A 22241-nucleotide genomic window follows, 5' to 3' on the forward strand; every position below is an offset into this window, starting at 1 on the left:
AGCTGGGATTACAGGCACACACCTCCACGCCCAGCTATATATATATATATTTGTATTTTTAGTAGAGACGGGTTCATCATATTGGCCAGGCTGGTCTTGAACTCTTGACCTCAGGTGAGCCACCTGTCTCAGCCTCCCAAAGTGCTAGGATTACAGACGTGAGTCACCACGCCCGGCTTAAGTGGGCAATTTTGTCCAGCTTTTGTAGCCTTGTTGCTTGCTCTATAGGTTTTAAATTATTCATTCAACAAATGTACTGAGCATGAGTTCTTTGCTGGGCTGGGCTGGAGTGGGACTGGCTGGGAAGGGGCAGGGGCCAGGCTGAGGAGCCTGGCTAGGGAGCTGCAGGTCCCCAGTGTGGAGGTCACCACCTTTGGGAAGTCACCTCTAATCCCCCAGGTAGGGCTTACCCCTGTGTCTCCTCAGCCCCTGTTCTTCCCTCCAGGCATTGGCTATGCTCGTGAACCTGCTGGTCGATGTCAGGCCTGACCAGCTGCCCACCTAGGACCCAGGACGTCCACCTAGCCTGTCTGCTGGGTGCCCCCTTGTCTCCTGCTGCCCAGCGTCGTGGTTTCCACATACCCTCCTGTCTTCCCTTCTCCTCCATAACCCTCATCTTTCCTCCACCTCCTGTTCTCCATCACCTTTTCTTTCTCAGTCACCTCCTCTTCTCCATCATCCTCTCTGTCACTTCTTTTTCCTCTTACTCTCCTTTGTCACCTCCCCTCCTTTGTCAGTAGGTGGGAGAGGCCCATAGGATTCTGCTCTTTTTGTCTGCCAGCCCCTGACACATTGGGCTTCGCTGCTGGACTGGTAATGGGGAAAACACCGCCCTCGGCCCTGAGGGCCCATGCTCTGCCCCTGGACGCTGTGCCACAGTCCCCAGGCCTGGGCAGCTATCACTGCAGAAATACCAGTGGCAGCCGCAGCTCTGCCTGTCCTGGCGCATCTTTGGACCCAGGCTGTGGAATGAGTATCTGGGCAGAGTGAGTGCAAAGCTTATAGGTCATGTCAGGAACAGAGGCAGTGTGGTGCATGCGAGGAGCCTGCCATTCCCAATCCCTGTGCCCTTTTCTGCCTCCATCACCAAGGCTGGAAAAGCCAGGTGGTCACTTTGCAGCTTCCCTCAGAGTTAGGAGCCTTCAGGCTAATTAGATCTAAGTGGAAATGTTCATGGACATTTCCAGGAGTTTTTGCTTTCCTGTTACACAGCACTGCTTCTTCCTTCTCCTCTTTGGACACAACCACAGTGCCTGGGGCTGCAGCAGCTGTCTTGGGACAATGAGGCAACAAGTCTGAGGATGAGAAACCAACCTGGAGAAGATGCTGTTCAGAAAAATAGGAAGTTGGCCGGGCGCGGTGGCTCATGCCTATAACCCCAACACTTTGTGGGGCAGAGGCAGGAGGATCACTTGAGTTCAGGAGTTCAAGACCAGCCTGGACAACTGTGAGGTCCCATCTCTACAAAAAATAAAAAATTTGGGCTGGTCACGGTGGCTCGTGCCTGTAATCCCAGCACTTTGGGAGGCCAAGGCGGGAGGATCACGAGGTCAGAAGTTTGAAACCAGCCTGACCAACATGGTGAAACCCCGTCTCTACTAAAAATACAAAAATTAGCTGGGTGTGGTTGTGTGCACCTGTAATGCCAGCTACTCAGGAGGCTGAGGTAGGAGAATCTACCTCAGGAGGCGGAGGTTGTAGTGATCTGAGATTGCGCTACTGCACTCTAGCCTGGCAACAGAGCGAGACTCCGTCTCAAAAAAAAAACCACACACACACACACACGCACACACAAACACAAACAAAACACTTGTAATCCCAGCACTTTGGGAGGCCAAGGTGGGTGGATCACGAGGTCAGGAGATCGAGACCATCCTGGCTAAAACTGTGAAACCCCGTCTCTACTAAAAATACAAAAAATTAGCTGGGCATGGTGGCGGGCGCCTGTAGTCCCAGCTACTCGGGAGGCTGAGGCAGGAGAATGGCGTGAACCCGGGAGGTGGAGCTTGCAGTGAGCCAAGATGGCACCATTACACTCCAGCCTGGGCAACACAGCCGGACCCTGTCTCAAAAAACAAAAAAGGAAAAGGAAAAAAAGTACTGGTCTCAAACTGCTAACCTCAAGTGATCCGCCCACATCAGCCTCCCAAAGTGCTGGGATTACAGGCATGAGCCACTGCACCAGACCTCAAATCCACTCTAAAATAATTTTAGATATAATGCAAGGTTATGGTTTGTTTGTTTGTTTTTACTTTTTCTTTTTGAGACAGAGTCTCACTCTTGTTGCCTAGGCTGGGGCGCAATGGTGCAATCTTGGCTCACTGCAACCTCTGCCTCCCGGGTTCAAGCGATTCTTATGCCTCAGCCTCCTGAGTAGTGGGGATTACAGGCATGCGCCACCACACTCAGCTAATATTTTTGTATTTTTAGTAGAGACAGGGTTTCACCATGTTGGCCAGGCTGATCTCAAACCCCTGAGCTGAAGCAATCCACCTGCCTCAGCTTCCCAAACTGCTGGGATTACAGGCATGAGCCGCCACGCCTGGCCTCTCTTTGCATTAAAGCACTCCGTGCAGGGTTTGGATGCATCTTCTTTGACTATGAGCTGTTCTGGAAAACTCGATCACTTTCTCATTTGTTTAACATGCCAGGGTGTGAGGGTTTGGCCAACTATAGCTGAGATGGAACACAGTCCACAAGATCACCCTCACTTCTTCTTCTCCTCGTTTTTTTTTTTTTTTTTTTTTTTTTTTTAGCTAGAGATGAAGTTCTGCCATGTTGCCTAGGCTGGTCCCCAACTCCTGGGCTCAAGCAATCCACCTGCCTTGGCCTCCCCAAATGCTAGGATTATGGGCATAAGCCACCGTGCCCAGGCAACCACCCTCACTTCTTTTTTTTTTTTTTTTTTTTTTGAGACAGAGTCTCACCCTGTCACCCAGGCTGGAGTGCAATGGCGTGATCTCAGCTCACTGTAACCTCTGCCTTCCAGTTCCAAGCGATTCTCCTGCCTCAGCCTCCTGAGTAGCTGGGATTACAGGCGTCCACCACCACACCCAGCTAATTTTTTGTATCTTTAGTAGAGATGGGGTTTCACCATGTTGGCCAGGCCCACCCTCACTTCTGACATCAATTGCAAGTCCAGGAATTTCCAAAACCATCCTTAAATTTTGTTATTCACTAGGACTCACAGAATCCACTGAAAGTTATTGGGCTCAGGGTTATGGTTTATTACAGGGAAAGGATAAAGATTAAGGTCAGTTAAGGGAAGCTGTGCACAGAGCAGAGTCTAGGGAAGTATCAGATGTGGAGTTCCCACTGTCCTCTCTCTCTGAAGCCAGGATGTGTTACTTCCCAGCATCCACATATGACGATGTGCATGGAGTATTGTCAACCATGGAGGCTCGCCTGAGCTCTGGAGTTCAGAGTTTTTATTGGGCCTCCATTACACAGGCAGCATTGATTGATTGCCCATGTGGTTGATTTCAGTCTCCAGATCAACTGAGATAGTGTGACCCAGAGCTCCTCCCCTAAATCATGTGGTTGGTCTTCCAATGCTACATCCAAGTGTTGCTATCTGGCTAGCCCAAGACCCCCAGACAAACAGAGATTACTTACCAAGGACAAAGGCCAGACCTCTTTTTGGCAAGCTTAAAGTCTTTACTGTACACAAGGTCAGCCTGGAAGAGGGACCTGACTTGTGCCCCTTGGAAGATCCCAGAGGAGCCACCTGGCCTCTACCCTCTCTTACAGCCTGAAAAGTCTGGGGCTGGCAGGTTAAGGGCATAAGGTAAACAGTTCATACTTACTGAGCACTTGTTATGTGCCAGACAGTGGCTCCACCATTTCCATGCATCATGTCAACTAACTCTCCCACCCACTCCCTGAAGTAGACATATTCATGCTTCTATTTCATGTATGAGAAAACTAAGGCAAGGAGAAGTGTCATCCAAGGCACACAGTCAATAAGGTGCTGAGCCTTGGATTTGGACACAAGTCGAGGTGACACCTAAGTCCACACTCTCTGCTCTGCTACCTTCTATATTCTTTTTTTTTTTTTTTTTTTGAGATGGAGTCTCACGCTGTTGCCCAGGCTGGAGTGCAGTGGCGCGATCTCAGCTCACTGCAAGCTCCGCCTCCCGGGTTCCCGCCATTCTCCTGCCTCAGCCTCCTGAGTAGCTGGGACTACAGGCGCCTGCCACCACGCCCGGCTAATTTTTTGTATTTTTAGTAGAGACGGGGTTTCACTGTGGTCTCGATCTCCTGACCTTGTGATCCGCCCGCCTCGGCCTCCCAAAGTGCTGGGATTACAGGCTTGAGCCACCGCGCCCGGCCTATATTCTAAAAGCATGGGTTCGGACTCAAATATATTGGGTTTGTTGACCAAAATTAAGGCTGTTGAGGCAGAAGTAATTTGATAAAAGTTTGTCAGAAACCAAATGTGAGGATTGACCTGGAAGACACACCAACACCATTAGGCATCTTCCCAAGTCTGTAACAAGTGGGATTGCTTTTATAAGAAAGTTTAGGAGAAGGGGCAGGGGGCTCCTCATTTCAGATTTTTCCTTTCTCGTTGGAGGGCATGATACAGAGGTTACAATCATTGACCACAGGTTATATCACACAGATGAAAATGCTCTACATGTAAGGCAGTAAACTTCATGATTCAGACACAAATCAGTGTCCTTTTCCATGTCAGTAGGTTACATATTAATCAGCACGTTAACAGTTGGAGGAAGTCACGTAAGATTTGAGGGACTTGTGATAAGATTCTTTATTCAGGGACAGGATATTGCCATGAATCACAAGACCTTTCCCTGGAGGTGGATTGGGAAGCCTGCCAAATGTGACCTGTAGGTTATCAGGTTCAAATTCTAGGCTTAGCTGCATCTGGGTTGGGTGGCCTCAGCCAGGTCAGGGATCCTCTGAGCCTCAGTTTCCTCTTTGATAGCAGTCAAGATGCCCTCTCAGGGGCCCTTGCCTCCTTGTTGGCCTCCTGACTCTGTTGAGATTGTTTACCTAATGCCCCCACAAGCCTAGGGATTGCTCAAGTTGGGGGGAGGAATCATAACTGATGCATTCTGTCACCTTCCACTCCCCAGGGCCTGGCAGAGAGCAGACTTCTGTAAATGTTTGCTGTTGTTGAAGTACATTGGAACACGCCCCTGAACCACCAGGATCCAGAAACTGCTGAGCAGTCAGAGGGTGGTGGAGGCCCAGAACTTTTGGGTGTCCTCAGGGCTGGGTGCCCAAAGTAGAAGGATACCCCAGGTAAAACCTAAGACCCTCGTCACACCTCAAGTAGAAAACATGGACCCTAATCCTGGAGACCTGGCTGGGGTTTAAGTCAGTGCCACTGACTTGTAGTGTGGCCCTGGGAAAGAGGTAGAACTCTTCTGGCCTGGCTTTTTTCATTAGTAAAATAAGGGGTAGTTTTAGGCGATTTGACAGCTAACATCTATTTCCTGTCTTGGCCCAATGGCCCTTAGGATCTCTGGTCCAGGTCCTCACAGAAGAGTCTGTGGTGGTCTCTTTGAGAATGCCTCTTTCCGTCTGGTCTCAATGGCCTATTACTGGCCCAAGTGTCCTCCCATCACACACACACACACAGATTCACATACACATGCATGCATGCACATATGCACACATGTGCACATTGCATATGTACACACATGGACATGAGCATACTTGCACACAGCAATGCATTCAACAGACTGACATTCAATATCATTCACCCCACTTTTCTGTGCCTTTGTCCTGTGCTGCAGGGGTTTCTCAGTTAGAGCCAGGGTTCCCCTCACATAACAAAATTAACCATTTTAAAGATACAATTCAGTGGTATTGAGTACATTCATAATGTTAAGCAACCACAGCCTCTATCCAGTTCCAAAACATTCTCATCACCGCAGAAGGAAACCTCATACCCAAGAAGCAATCACTCCCCTTTCCTCCTCCCCTCAGTTTTTGCAGCCACTAATCTGCTTCCTGTTTCTGTGGGTTTGCCTATTCTGGATATTTTATATGAATGGAATCATACACTCTGTGACCTTTTGTGTCTGGCTTCTTGCACTTAGCATAATGTTTTTAAGGTTCATCCATATTGTACTCCCTCCCTCCCTCCCTTCCTTCCTTCCTTCCTTCCTTCCTTCCTTCCTTCCTTCCTTCCTTCCTTCCTTCCTTCCTTCCCTCCCTCTCTCTCTCTCTCCCTTTCTTCCTTCCTTCCTTCCCTCCCTCTCTCTCTCCCTTTCTTCCTTCCTTCCTTTCTTTCTTTCTTTCTTTCTTTCTTTCTTTCTTTCTTTCTTCCTTCCTTTCTTTCTTTCTTTCTTTCTTTCTTTCTTTCTTTCTTTCTTTCTTTCTTTCTTTCTTTCTTTCTTTCTTCTTTCTTTCTTTCTTTTTCTCTCTTTCTTTTTCTCTCTTTCTTTCTTTCTTTCTTTGTTTTTCTTTCTTTCTTTTTTGAGACAGAGTCTCACTCTGTTGCCCAGGCTGGAGTGCAATGGTGTGATCTCAGCTCACTGCAAGCTCTGCCTCCTGGGTTCACTCCATTCTCCCGCCTCAGCCTCCTGAGTAGCTGAGATTATAGGCGCCCGCCACCACACCAGGCTAATTTTTTTTTTTTTTTTGTATTTTTAGTAGAGACAGGGTTTCACCATGTTAGCCAGGATGGCCTCGATCTCCTGACCTCGTGACTTGCCCTCCTCAGCCTCCCAAAGTGCTGGGATTACAGGCGTGAGCCACTGTGCCCAGCCTACTTCATTCCTTTCTATGGCTGCATAATATTCCATCGTATGAATATTCACATTTTGTTTGTCTACTCATCATCCATTGATAAATTATTGGGTTGTTTCACTTTTTAACTGTTATGAAAAATGCTGCTGTACACATGCATGCACAGGTTTTTATTTGATATCTCTTGGGTGTACACCTAGAAGTGGCATTTAACATTGTGTTTGTGAATGTGTGGATGTCTCACATGGAAATCAGGCTACACCATGCCACTGGCTGCTCAGAGAGGTGCAAGGGAGGACACTGTGACTTCCTTCACCCTGACTCTCCCCTGAGCAGAAAACCAGAATGTCCGCTAAGCAGGTCTCTTCCTGAATTGGACCACAACAACAAAATCTTAACTTGGCTTGTGCCTAGGACAGATCAGCTTGAGCCATGCCCTCATCTTTCTATATTTACAAGGCTTTTCTGTTCAGATCACCTAGGAACATCTGAATAAGATGCCTCCCCCACTGAGAGTCTTAGAACTTTCAGTAACCAAGGCAGGACAACTCATCTACTCCCTAGTAAGATCTGAACCCTGAAGTGCATTAGTAACCACCCGCGAGTAATGGGACTTTGGACAAATTTCTCAAACAAAGGAGACTCAGTTTCCTGACCTGTAAAATGCAATGATAGTGCCTTTTTCGTTCCTTCATCCTTCCTTCATTCGTTCATTCATCCACTAGCTGTGTGTCACACACCTATTCTACAGCAGGCCTTGTTTACACAAGGGTCTGCAGCAGATGTCACGCCTGCCATTGTGGGACTGAGATCTGGTGGAGGAGATGGTGGAGGAGATGCTTTTCACATTTAGAGATATGATGGAGTTTGTGTGGACCCAGTAGCCACACAAACGTGTACGTTGTAAATGTGTTAAGGGCCATGATAGAAAGACAGCCAATGTTACGCACTTGCGTAACAGGTGAGCTGGGGTCCAAAGCAGGGGTATAGAAGTATCTTGTGATTTTATTTTGCATCTCCTTCATGATCACTGACGTTGGACACTGTTTCATATGCTTATTGGACTACTGAATATTCTTTTTTGCTGTGTGTAAAGTGCCTATTTAACTCTTTAGTCCATTTTTAAATTGGGAGGTTTTCTCCCTGCTGATTTGTAGCAGATATGTGGGAAGTGAGTCCTTGATGTATATATATTTTGCAAATATCTTCTCCTAGTCTCTGTCTTATCTTTTTACCCTCTTAATGTTGTCTTCTGATGAACAGTGATTCTTAATTTCAATGAAGTCTAATTTTTAAATCTTTTATTTTTAAAATTATTTATTTATTATTTTTTGAGATGGAGTTTTGCTCTTGTCACCCAGGCTGGAGAGCAACGGCGCGATCTTGGCTCACTGAAACCTCTGCCTCCCAGGTTCAAGCAATTCTCCAGCCTCAGCCTCCAGAGTAGCTGGGATTAGAGGCGTGTGCCACCACGCCCAGCTGATTTTTATATTTTTAGTAGAGACGGGGTTTCGCCATGTTGGCCAGGCTGATTTTGAACTCCTGACCGCAGGTGATCTGCCCGCCTCAGCCTCCCGAAGTGCTGGGATTACAGGCGTGAGCCACCACACCCAGCCTAAATCTTTTCTTTTATGATGCTTATTTTGCCCTTATTAAGAAAATTTTGCCTCCCTCCAAGGTTGGATATTATTTTATTTTTTCTTCTGGAATCTTTATTGTTTTGCTTTTTACATTTAGAGATATGATTATGATCTATCTCATTACTTCTTGTTATAGTGTGAAGTAGAAATCAAAGTTCATATTTTTCCATATCGACCCAGCGCTACTTATTGAAAAGACAATCCCTTCCCTCCCACAGGAGAACTGTCATCAATCAAGTGGTTGTATACGTATTACTGTGTCTGGGCTCTCTGTTCTGGTTATTGGAGGGTTTTAAACAAGCCTCAGACTTTCCTTCAGAAATGCTCACTCTGGATGCATTGTGGACAGTGGATTGGTGGTGGAGTGGATCTAGGTGAATAGGTAGGAGAATATTGGCAGTCCAAGAGGAGATGATGGTGGCCTGGATGAGGGTAGTGGTGGTGGAGGGAGAAGATGGAGGTGAAATCAACAGGGCTTGGTGATGGATTGGAAATGAGTGGAGGTAAGCTGGTGAAAGGGAGTTTCAACAGTTTATCAATAGTGTGGCTTTGAAAGGTAAAATAGTGGTGTCGTACAACATGATCCATATTAGCTGGTTTAAGTAGAAAGGAGTTTATTAGGGTGTTAAATGATTAAACACGTATTTTGGCTCATGGCTTTGTGTATCATTTAGGATGCTTTGAAGTATAGCCAACAGAAAACACAATTCAAACTGGTTTAAAAAATAAAGACTTCACCAAAGGCTGAAGAAACAGACTTTGAGTTGAAGTTTCGGGAACAACTCCTAGGACTAGGCCATCAAGATAACTGCTGTAATCAGAAAGTCACTGGCTCCAGAATGCATCACAGCTACCACCAGGGAGCCGCCATTATCAGGAGGCTGCCACTGATGTGCCACACCGTCACTGTGCCTGCCACAGTCCTTGGCAGCAGAATAAATGGGTGTTCTTGTCTTATTCTTTATGTCCACTAAGCTAGGAAAACCACATCTTTACCAACTGTACGGCAGAAAAACCAGATGTCTCCACAACTGTGTAGTTAGCAGAAACGGCAAAAGCAACAGGAAGATGACCTTCACCTTCCTTCCATTTTCTACATCTTGTGTAACTGAATCTGATTGGCTGAATCTTAATTGCCAGAGTCCTGGCTGCTAGGGACCGTGGCATAGCATGCTGGAAGGAGGTTCTGACTCAATATATCCATCACATCACACCACACCACACAAAGTATAGTGACACTATGTTCTTTTCTGTCTTTCTTACTGGATGGAGTGGGTTCCAGGAGGGCAGAGTTCTATCATATTAACTTTTTTTTTTTTAAGACAGTCTCGCTCTGTCACCCAGGCTAGAGTGCAGTGGCACGATCTTGGCTCACTGCAACCTCCACTTTCCAGGTTCAAGCAATTCTGCCTCAGCCTCCTGAGTAGCTGGGACTACAGGCATGCACCACCACGCCTGGCTAATTTTTGTATTTTTAGTAGAGACAGTTTCACCATGTTGGCCAGGCTGGTCTCAAACTCTTGACCTCAAGTGATCTACCCACCTTGGCCTCCCAAAGTGCTGGGATTACAGGCAGGAGCTACTGCATCTGGCCTCTATTAACCTTTGAGTTTGTCTAATGACTTGGTATAGTGTAGGTGCTGAGTAAATGTTTGTCGTATGGATTGATTAAACATGTGTTTTGGCTCATGACCTTGTGTATCATTTAGGACGCCTTGAAGTATAGCCAACAGAAATCCCAATTCACACTGCTTTAAAAAATAAAGACAATTTATGGATTCATATGACTAAGAAGGTCAGAGGTAGGTCTGGCATCAGATGCGACTTGATTAAGCTGTTTGACAGTGTCACCAAGAGCCTGATTTCTTGTCATCTCCCTGTTCTGACATCTCTGATGTTGGCTTTATTTTTCTTCTTCTTAATTTCAAATTCGGAACTTTATGACTAAATCTATAGACTTATAACAAACACCACATACCACATATGATTCTACATAATAATCAATACCATTATTTGAGTAACTTCTAAGTTTCAGACACTGTGATAATCTCTTTATGTGACATGTCTCATTAAATCCTCACATAATTCTGTTAAGTAGGTACTATACAATTTTCTCTTTTATAGGCAAGGGAACTGAGGCTTTAAAGAATATTCATGATTACAAAACGCCAGTGTTTTATCAGGCTTCAGGTCCTCCTTACAGAGGAAGCTACCCAGGAGAGCTAATGTGTCTGTTATACATGTTCATTCATTCACTCATTCATTTTTTTGACAAGTATTTCTTTTTTTTTTTTTTTTTTTTTTTTTTTTTTAGTTTTTTATTTCCATAGGATTTTGGGGAGCAGGTGGTATTTGGTTACATGAGCAAGTTCTTTAGTGGTGATTTGTGAGATTTTGGTGCACCCATAACCTGAGCAGTATATGCTGAATCTAATTTGTAGTCTTTTATCCCTCACCCACTTCCAACACTTTCCCACTGAGTCCCCAAAGTCCTTGTGTCATTCTTCCACCTTTGCATCCTCATAGCTTAGCTCCCACTTATGAGTGAGAACACACTATGTTTGGTTTTCCATTCCTGAGTTACTTCACTTAAAATAATAGTCTCCAATCCCATCCAGGTTGCTATGAATGCCATTAATTCATTCCTATATGGCTGAGTAGTATTCCATCATATATATATATACCATATACCACAGTTTCTTTATCCACTCATGGATTGGTGGGCATTTGGGTAGGTTCCACATTTTTGCAATTGTGCTGCTATAAACATGCATGTGCAAGTTATCTTTTTCATATAATGACTTATTTTCCTCGGGTAGATACCCAGTTGTGGGATTGCTGGACCAAATGGTAGTTCTACTTTTAGTTCTTTAAGAAAGCTCCACACTGTTTTCTATAATGGTTGTACTAGTTTCCATTATCATCAACAATGTAGAAGTGCTTACTTTTCACTGCATCCACACCAACATCTATTATTTTTTTACTATGGCCATTCTTGCAGAAGTAAGGTGGTATTGCATTGTGGTTTTGATTTGCATTTCTCTGACCATTAGTGTTGTTGAGCATTTTTTCATATGTTTGTTGGGTATTTGTATATCTTCTTTTGAGAATTGTCTATTCATGTCCTTAGCCCACTTTTTGATGGGATTGTTTGTTTTTTTCTTGATAATTTGTTTGAGTTTGTTGTAGATTCTGGGTGTTAGTCCTTTGTCAGATGTATAGATTGTAAAGATTTTCTCTCACTCTGTGGGTTGTCTGTTTACTTTGTTGGCTCTTCCTCTTGCTGTGCTAAAGCTCTTTAGTTCAATTAAGTCCAACCTATTTTCATTGTTTTTATAGCATTTGCTTTTGGGTTTGTGGTCATTAAATCTTTGCCTAAGCCAATGTCTACAGAGATTTTTCTGATGTTATCTTCTAGAATTTTCATAATTTCAGGTTTTAGATTTAACTCCTTGATCCATCTTGAGTTGATTTTTGTATAAGGTGAGAGATAAGGATCCAGTTTCATTTTCCTACATGTGGCTTGCCAATTATCCCAGCATCATTTGTTGAATAGAGAGTCCTTTCCTCACTTTTTGATTTTGTTTGCTTTGTTGAAGATCAGTTGGCTGTAAGCATTTGGGTTTATTTCTGGGTTCTCTATTTTGTTCTATTATCTAAGTGCCTATTTTTATACTAGTACCATGCTGTTTTAGTGACAATGGCCTTATAGAATAGTTTAAAATCAGGTAATGTGATGCCTCCAGATTTGTTCTTTTTGTTTAGTCTTGCTTTGGCTATAAATGAATTTTGGTTCCATGTGAATTAAAAAAATTTTTTTTCTAGTTCTGTGAAGAATGATGGTGGTATTTTGATGAAAATTACATTGAATTTGTAGATGGTTTTTGGCAGTATGGTCATTTTCACAATATTGATTCTGCCCATCCATGAACATGGAATGTATTTCCATTTGTTTGTGTCATCTATGATTTCTTCCAGTAGTGTTTTGTAGTTTTCCTTGTAGAGGTCTTTCACCTCCTTGGTTAGGTATATTCCTGAGTTTTTTTTCAGCTGTTGTAAAAGGGGTTGAGTTATTGATTTCATTCTCAGCTTAGATGCTGTTGGTGTATAAGAGAACTACTGATTTGTGTACATTAATTTTGTAACCTGAATCTTTGCTGAATTCATTTATCTAGGAGCTTTTTGGAGGAGTCTTTAGGGTTTTCTAGGTATATAATCATATCATCAGGAAACAGGCACAGTTTGACTTCCTCTTTACCAATTTGGATGCCCTTTATTTCTTTCTCTTGTCTGATTGCTCTGGCTAGCACTTCCAGTACTATGTTAAATAGAAAAGTGCTGAGAGTGGGCATTTTGTCTTGTTCCAGTTCTCAGAAGGAATGCTTTAAACTTTTCCCCATTCCGTATTATGTCGGCTGTGGGTTTGTCATAGATGGCTTTTATTACATTGAGGTATGGCTCTTGTATGCTGATTTTGCTGAGGGTTTTAATCATAAAGTGATACTGGATTTTGTTAAATGCTTTTTCTGCATTTATTGAGATGATCATGTGATTTTTGTTTTAAATTTTGTTTATGTGGTGTATCATATTTATTGACTTGCGTATTTTAAACCATCCCTGCATCTGTGGTATGAAACCTACTTGATCATGGTGGATTATCTTTTTGATATGTTATTGGATTCAGTTAGCTAGTATTTCATTAAGGATTTATGCATCTATGTTCATCAGGGATATTGGTCTGTAGTTTTCTTTTTTGGTTATGTCCTTCCTTGGTTTTAGTATTAGGGTGATACTGGCTTCATAGAATGATTTAGGTAGGATTCCCTCATTATCTTGTGGAATAGTGTCAATAAGATTGGTACCAATTCTTCTTTGAAAGTCTAGTAGAATTCATCTGTGAATCTGTCTGATCCTAGACTGTTTTTTGTAGGTAACTTTTTATTACCATTTCAATCCTGTTGCTTGTTATTGTCTATTCAGGTAGCGTTAGAAACAAATGCTTGTTCCTCAATGACACAAAGAAATAGCACTTGAACATAAATTTTATTTTCTCAGCAAGGCAATTTTTACTTCTATAGAAGGGTGTGACTCGCAGATGGAGTAATGGTGAAAGCATGCCTGAACAAGGTAAGGGAAGCAGTTCTTATTCCTGATGCAGGTAGCCCCTGCTGTTGTGTCATTCCACTATTGGCTAGGATTGGACCGCACAGTCTCAGCTAATTCCAATGGGCTATTTTAAAGAGAGCAAGGGTAGGAACCAGAGTGGCGGGGTGAGTAGTTTGGCCAGAAAGGCGGTTACAGAACAGGTGACTCAGGATGATTCAGGTCAGAGCAGGTGACCAGTGGAACAGATGTGAACTACTGATTAGAACTGGCAGGAAAGTTGTTTACTGAAACTAGGGGCAAGAGGGGCAAGAGAACCGGGAAGTTAGACTTTAAAACGGAGAACAAAGAATAAGAGAGCTGAACATACAGACATACTGATTCTTTGAAAAGAAAACTTGGAGTTCACTACCTTTAACAAGGGTATCTAGTTCTTCCTGATTTAAGCTAGGAGGGTTGTATCTTTCCAGGAATTTATCCATCTCCACTAGGTTTTCTAGTTTATGTGTGTAAAGGTGTTCATAGCAGCCTTGAATGATTTTTATATTTCTGTGGTGTCAGTTGTAATACCTCCTGTTTTATTTCTAATTGAGCTTATTTGGATTTTTCTCTTCTTTTCTTGGTTAATCTTGCTAATGGTCTATCAATTTGATTTATCTTTTCAAAGAACCAGCTTCTTGTTTCATTTATCTTCTGTATTTTGTTGTTGTTGTTATTTGCATTTCATTTAGTTCTGCTCTGATCTTGGTTATTTCCTTTCTTTTGCTGGATTTGGGTTTGGTTTGTTCTTGTTTCTCTAGTTCCTTGAGGTGTGACCTTAGATTGTCTATTTGTGTTCTTTCAGGCATTTTGATTTAGGCATTTAGGGCTTTGAACTTTTCTCTTAGCACTGCTGTATTAGTTTGTTTTGATGCTGCTGATAAAAACATACCTGAAACTGGGAACCAAAAGAGGTTTAATTGGACTTACACAGTTACACATGGCTGGGGAGGCCTCAGAATCATGGGGGGTGGCAAAAGGCACTTCTTACATAGTGATGGCAAGAGAAAAAATGAGGAAGAAGCAAAAGTGATAAACCCATCAGATCTCATGAGACTTACTCACTATCACAAGAATAGCACGGGAAAGACCAGCCCCCACGATTTGATTACCTCCTCCTGGGTCCCTCCCAAAACATGTGAGAATTCTGGGAGATGCAATTCAAGTTGAGATTTGGGTAGAGTCACAGGCAAACCATATCATTCTGCCTCTGGCCCCTCCAAATCTCATGTCCTCACATTTCAAAACCAATCATGCCTTCCCAACAGTCCCCCAAAGCCTTAGCTCATTTCAGCATTAACCCAAAAGTCCATGGTCCAAAGTCTCATCTGAGACAAGGCAAGTCCCTTCTGCCTATGAGCCTGTAAAATAAAAAACAAACTAGTCACTTCCTAGACACAATGTGGGTATAGATATTGAGTAAATACAACTGTTCCAAATGGGAGAATTTGGCCAAAACAAAGAGGTTACAGGGCCCATGCAAGTCTGAAATCCAGAGGGCCAAATTTTAAAGCTCCAAAGTGATCACCTTTGACTTCAGGTCTCACATCCAGGTCATACTGATGCAAAAGGTGGGTTCCCATGGTCTTGGGCAGCTCCACCCCTGTGACTTTGTAGGTTACAACCTCCCTCCCAGCTGCTTTCAAGGGCTGACATTGATTGTCTACAGCTTTTCCATGTGCATGGTGCAAGCTATTGGTGGATGTACCATTCTGGGGTCTGGAGGGCAGACAGCTCCACTAGGCAGTGTCTCAGTAGGAACTCTGCATGGGGGCTCCGACCCCACATTTCCCTCTGGCACTACCCTAGTAGAGGTTCTCCGTGAGGGCCCTGCCCCTGCCACAAACTTTTGCATGGGCATCCAGGCATTTCCATACATCTTCTGAAATCTAGGCAGAGGTTCTCAAATCTCAATTCTTGACTTCTGTGTACCCACAGGCTCAACACCACATGGAAGCTGCCAAGACTTGGGGCTTCCACCCTCTGAAGTCACAGCTTGAGCTATACATTGGCCCCCTTCAGCTATGGCTGGAGTGGGTAGGACACAAGGCACCAAGTCCCTATGCTTCACACAGCATGGGGACCCTGGGCGTGGCTCATGAAACCACCTTTTCTTCCTGGGCTTCTGGGCCTGTGATGGGAGGGGCCATCTCTGACATGGCCTGGAGACATTTTCCCCATGGTCTTAGGGATTAACATTATGCTCCTTGTTACTTACGCAAATTTCTGCAGCTGGCTTGAATTTCTCCCCAGAAAATGGGTTTTTCTTTTCTATTGCATAGTCAGTCTGCAAATTTTCCAAACTTCTATGCTCTGCTTCCCTTATAAAACTGAATGCCTTTACCAGTACCCAAGTCACCTCTTGAATGCTTTGCTGCTTATAAGTTTCTCCTGCCAGATACCCTAAATCATCTTTCTCAAGTTCAAAGTTCCACAAATCTCTAAGACAGGGGCAAAATACCACCGGTCTTTTCGCTAAAACATAGTAAAGTCACATTAACTCCAGTTCCCAGCAAGTTTTTCATCTAAGACCATCTCAGCCTGGATTTTATTGTCCATATTGCTATCAGCATTTTGGGCAAAGTCATTCAACAAATCTCTAGGAAATTCCAACATTTCCCACATTTTCCTGTTTTCTGAGCTCTCAAAACTGTTCCAATCTCTGCCTGTTACCCAGTTCCAAAGTTGCTTCCACATTTTCAGATATCTTTTCAACAACGCCCACTCTACTGGTACCAATTTACCATGTAAGTTCATTTTCATGCTGCTGATAAAGACACACCTGAGCCAGGTGCGGTGGCTTACACCTGTAATCTCAGCACTTTGGGAGGCCAAGGCAGGTGGATCATGAGGTCAGGAGTTCGAGACCAGCCTGGCCAACATGGTGAAACCCTGTCTCTACTAAAAATTCAAAAAATTAGCTAGGAGTGGTGGCATGCACCTGTAATCCCAGGTACTCGGGAGGCTCAGGCAGGAGAATCGCTTGAACCCAGGAGGCAGAAGTTGCAGTGAGCTGAGAACATGCCATTGCATTCCAGCCTAAGGCACAGAGCAAGACTCTGCCTCGAGAAAAAAAAAAAAAAGGACACACGTGAAACAGGGAACAAAAACAGATTTAATTGGACGTACACAGTTCCACATGGCTGGGGAGGCCTTGTGATCATGGTGGGAGGTGAAAGGCACTTCTTACATGGCAGCAGCAAGAGAAAAATGAGGAAGAAGCAAACACAGGAACCCCTGATAAACCCATCAGATCTTGTGAGACTTATTCACTATCACAAGAATAGCACGGGAAAGACTGGCCCCCATGATTTGATTACCTCCCCCTGGGTCCCTCCCAAAACACATGAGAATTCTGGGAGATACAATTCAAGTTGAGATTTCGGTGGGGTCACAGCCAAATCATATCAACTGCCTTTGCTGTATCCCAGAGGTATTGATAGGTTGTGTCACTGTTATTGTTCAGTTTGAAGAATTTTTAAATTTCCATTTTGATTTCATTGTTGACCCAATGTTCAGGAGTAGGTTATTTAATTTCCACGAATTTACATGGTTTTGAAGGTTCCTTTTGGAGTTGGTTTCCAGTTTTATTCTACTGTGGTCTGAGAGAGCACTTGATATAATTTCAATTTTCTTAAATTTATTGAGACTTGTTTTGTGGCCTGTCATAGGGTCTATCTTGGAGAAAGTTCCATGCACTGATGAATAGAATGTATATTCTGTGGTTGTTGGGTAGAATGTTCTGTAAATGCTTGTTAAGTCCATTTGTTCCAGGGTATAGTTTAAATCCATTGTTTCTTTGTTGACTTTCTGTCTTGGTGACCTATCTAGTGCTGTCAGTGGAGTATTGAAGTCCCCTACTATTATTGTGTTGCTGTCAATCTGATTTCTTAGGTATAGTAGTAGCTGTTTTATAAATTTGGAAGCGCCAGTGTTAGGTGTATATATATTTAGGATTGTAATATTTTCCTGTTGGACAAGACCTTTTATCATTATATAATGTCCCTCTTTGTCTTTTCAAACTGCTGTTGTCTTAAAGTTTGTTTTGTCTGATAAAAGAATAGCTAGCTACTCCTGCTCGCTTTTGGTGTCAATTTACATGGAATGTATTTTCCACCCCTTTAACTTAAGTTTATGTGAGTCCTTAAGTGTTCAAGAACAGACCTTATGTGTTAGGGGAGTCTCTTGAAGGCAGCAGATAGTTGGTTGGTGAATTCTTACCCATTCTGCAATTCTGTATCTTTTAAGTGAAGCATTTAGGCCATTTACATTCAATGTCAGTATTGTGATGTGAGGGACTATTCCATTCATCTTGCTATTTGTTGCCTGTATACTTCTTTTAAATTGTATTTTTGTTTTATAGGTCCTGTGAGATTTATGCTGTAAAAGGGTTCTGTTTTGATGTGTTTCCAGGATTTGTTCCAAGAATTAGAGCTCCTTTTAGCAGTTCTTGTGCTGGCTCAGTCGTGGTGAATTCTCTCAGCATTTGTTTGTCTGAAAAAGACTTTATCTTTCCTTTATGTATGAAGCTTAGTTTTGCTAGATACAAAATTCTTGACCAATAATTACTTTAAGAGCTGAATATAGGCCCCCAGTCCCTTATAGGGATTGTGGAGTTTCTGCTGAGAAATCTGCTGTTAATTTGATATGTTTTCCTTTATAGGTTACCTGGTGCTTTTGCCTCACAGCCCTTAAGATTCTTTCCTTTGTCTTGACTTTAGACAACCTGATGATAACGTGCCCAGGTGATGATCTTTTTGTGATTAATTTTACCAGGTGTTCTTTGAGCTTCTTGTATTTGAATGTCTAGGTCTCTAGCAAGACTGAGGGTTTTCGTCGATTATTCCCCCAAATATGTTTTTTTCAAACTTTTAGATTTCTCTTCTTCCTCAGAAATGCCAATTATTCTTAGGTTTGGTTGTTTGACACAATCCCAAACTCTCGGAGGCTTTATTTTTTCCTATTCTTTTTTCTTTGTCTTTGTTGGATTGGTTTAATTTGAAAACCTTGTCTTTGAGCTCTGAAGTTCTTTCTTCTTCTTGTTTGATTCTATCCATGAGACTTTCCAGAACATTTTGCTTTCTCTAACTGCATTTGTTATTTCCTGAAGTTTTGATTGTTTTTCATTTATGCTATCTATTTCACTGAAGATTTCTCCCCTTGTTTCTTGTATCCTTTTTTTTATTTCCTTAAATTGGACTTCACCTTTCTCTGGTGCCTCCTTGGTTAGCTTAGTAACTGACCTTCTGAATTATTTTTCAGGTAAATCAGGGATTTCTTCTTGGTTTGGATCCATTGCTGGTGAGCAAGTGTGATTTTTTGGGGGGTGTTAAAGAACTTTGCTTTGTCATATTACCAGAGTTGTTTTTCTGGTTCCTTCTCATTTGGGTAGGCTATGTCAGAGGGAAGATCTGGGTCTGGGGCTCAAGGCTGCTGTTCATATTCTTTTGTCCCATGGGGTGTTCCCTTAATGTAATACTCCCTCTTTTCCTAGGGATGTGGCTTCCTGAGAGCTGAGATGTAGTGATTGTTATCTCTCTTTTGGATCTAGCCACCCAGCAGGTCTACCAGGCTCCAGGCTGGTACTGGGGGTTGTCTGCACAGAGTCCTGTGAGGTAAACCATCTGTAGTTCTCTCAGCTGTAGATACCAGCACCTGCTCTAGTGGAGGTGGCAGGGGGTGAAATGGACTCTGTGAGGTTCCTTAGTTTTGGTTGTTTAATGTACTATTTTTGTGCTGTTTGGTCTCCTGCCAGGAGGTGGTACTTTCAAGAGAGCATCAGATGTGGTAGTATAGGGAGGATCAGGTGGTGGGCAGGGCCCTAGAACTCCCAAGAGTATATGCCCTTTGTCTTTAACTGCCAGGGTGGGCATGGAAGGACCATCACAAAGGGGCAGGGCTAGGCGTGTCTGGGTTCAGATTCTCCTTGGATGGGTCTTGCTGTGGCTGCTGTGGGAGATGGGAGTGTGGTTCCTAGGTCAATGGAGTTATGTTCCCAGGAGGATTATGGCTGCCTCTGCTGTGTCTTGCAGGTTGTTAGGGAAGTAGGGGAAAGCCAGCAGTCACAGGCCTTACGCAGCTCCCACACAACCCAAAAGGCCAGTCTCACTCACACCATGCTCCACCCCCAACAGCACTGAGTCTGTTTCCAGGCAGTGGGCGAGCAGGGCTGAGAATGTGCCCCAGGCTACCAGATTCCCAGCTGCGAAAGCAAACAGGGCTTTCTGCCTCCCCAACCTGTGCAGTCTGCCCACCGGATTCATGTCCTCCCCCAAGATCTGGCCAGGAGACTTTGCGTTTGGTTGGAATTGTTACAAAGTTCAGCTGAAGGTTTCCTTCTTCCTGTAGTCTTTTCCTAGTACCTCTGGCAGCCCTCCCCAAGAATCCCTGTGAGACAACGGCAGAAATGGCTTCCCAGGGGACCCAGAGAGCCCACAGGGCTTTTCCACTGCTTCCTCTACCCCTGTATTTTGCTGAGCTCTCCAAATTGACTTAGCCCCGGGTAAGGTCGGAGGCTTCTCCCGTTATCTAGACCTTCCGGTTCCCCAGTGAGGGTGTGTGTTCGGGCCAGATGATCCCCCGTTCCCAGTTCCACAACTTGTGCACTGTCAGTATTTGAAGTGTCTCCCGGGTCACGTAGGAGCAATCTGCTTCCTTCAGAGGGTCTGTGGGTTATCTCAGCTTTTCTGGTTTATTCCTGCAGTAGTTCTGGAGCAAAAGTTCATGATGCAAGTCTCCACACACTGTTCTGTCTGTCCAAGTGGGAGCTGCAATCTGGTCCTGCCTGCCGTCCGCCATGATGTTCTTGAAAACCAACAAGTACTTCTTAAATGCCGACGTATCATTTTCCCATGTCTGAGGGAGTATGGCAGTGAACAAAACAGACCAAAATTTCTGTTTCCATTGATTTCATTTTCTAGTAGAGATGCACAGATAATTTTAAAATGAAGACTATATAGTATATTAAAAGGTGAAAATGCTTGAAATATAAACAAAACAATAAAATAATAAATAATAAAATAAAAATAATAAAAATAAAACAAACTGGGGGTTGGAGCGAGCCAGTGGTTCTTCATCTTTTCTGTGCCATAGGCCTCTGGCCACCTGGGGAAGCCCAAGGATCCCTTCTCAGAGTGTTTTTATTTTTGAATTAAATTAAATTAAAATTTATTATTGTTGTTGTTATTATTATTATTATTAGAGTTAGGTTCTCACTATATTTCCCAGGGTGGTCTTGAACCTCTGGCCTCAAGTGATCCTCCCATCTTGGCCTCTTAAAATATTGGGATTTCAGGCATAAGCCACCACACCAGGCCTCAGAATGTTTTTAAATGCACAAAGTAAAATGTATAAAATCACAGAGGAGGCTGGGTATGGTGGCTCATGCCTGTAATCCCAGCACTTTGGGAGGCCGAGATGGACGAATCACTTGAGGCCAGGAGTTCAAGACCAGCCTGGCCAATATGGCAAAACCTTGTCTCTACCCCAAATACAAAAATAAGCGAAGCATGGTGGCACACACCTGTAGTCCCAGCTACTAGGGAGACTGAGGCAGGAGAATCACTTGAACTCGGGAGGTGAAGGTTGCAGTGATGGAGATTGTGCCGCTGCACTCCAGCCTGGATGACAGAGAGGGACTCTGTCTCAGAAAAAAATCACAGAGGAAAAAAAATATATTAAAATATAGCTACCAAAATAATGAATAAACAAACTTCCAATAGAGTAATATACATTTTTGAATTAATACATTACTTAATGAGACAGTATATTACAAATATAGGCAAGTCAAAGTTTTAATTTTATTTTAAAATGACACATCAGTGAGGGTGGTTATTACTAAGCTTTAATGAGAGTGTTAAACTGTGAAGTGCTCTTTGACTCACCTCCTTCCACTGATTGATAAACTAATGTGAATGGGGGATCCTCGAAAGCAATTAATATGTCTGGGTCACCAGTGTGAGAATGTGAGACATCGTTGTCCCATGGCAAAGAATTGTCTGATATTGGCTAGCAACACTGCAGAGGCATCAGATGAAAAGACTTTGATCACCTGTATGCAGCAGCAAATGTAATAATTACCTTACTTCTGAGATGTCTGCAACAACTGTCATGTAATATGAATATCCATAATTTCCTCTGGGTCACAATTAGTCATACTGCTAATGTGACTGTGGATGCTTCTTGTATTCATAATCAAAGAAAATGACAAATTTTAGTGGGACCCTGGTGAAAATAAAGATGCAATTACTTTCCTATATGAGTTCATGCACCTCCTTGAATTCTGCCAGTGGTCTGTAGGTCAAGAATATAAGTCATTCATTACCAGCCCACCCAGAGGTGAGATCAGTGTTATCCAACTTCTAATGGCTGGAAAATTCTGGTATGGGAAGAAACGACAACATGGAGGATGGATGCTGGGGAGGCCCCAAAGCAGGATTCCTCTCCCACATTCCACTTCTGTGGGTCATTCATGAAAGTGTTAGAATTGGTCATTTGTACTTCCCTTGTTTTAGCAGTGAAAGTCCCACATCTCAGGAAACCCATCTGTCTTGAGCAAACCAGGAAAGTTCATCTCCCTAGTCATACAGCCTTCTCTGTGATCTCTGGGCATCCATGAGTTCATGAATTTTATCCATGTGAACTTCCACTTACCCTGGTGATAAATTATATAGAGCAAAAATTGACAGATGCACAAGGAGAAATCAGCAAATCTACAATTTGAATGAGAAATTTAGA

At 43.3% G+C, this 22241-nt stretch overlaps 2 protein-coding genes across 4 annotated transcripts in view; both read right to left on the minus strand.

Annotated features, from left to right (window-relative positions):
* SNRNP40 (small nuclear ribonucleoprotein U5 subunit 40) overlaps nucleotides 1–20086 on the minus strand; it is a 202650-nt gene extending 182564 nt beyond the window's left edge. Inside the window, exon 1 of the mRNA XM_050795794.1 lies at nucleotides 20082–20086. The gene's annotated coding sequence lies outside the window, so the exon portion shown is untranslated. The remainder of the gene's footprint in view (nucleotides 1–20081) is intronic.
* FABP3 (fatty acid binding protein 3) overlaps nucleotides 1–22241 on the minus strand; it is a 263378-nt gene that overhangs the window by 74340 nt on the left and 166797 nt on the right. The window lies entirely within an intron of this gene.

This window comes from Macaca thibetana, chromosome 1 (genome assembly GCF_024542745.1).
Source record: "Macaca thibetana thibetana isolate TM-01 chromosome 1, ASM2454274v1, whole genome shotgun sequence".
NCBI classification, from domain to species: Eukaryota; Metazoa; Chordata; class Mammalia; order Primates; family Cercopithecidae; genus Macaca; species Macaca thibetana.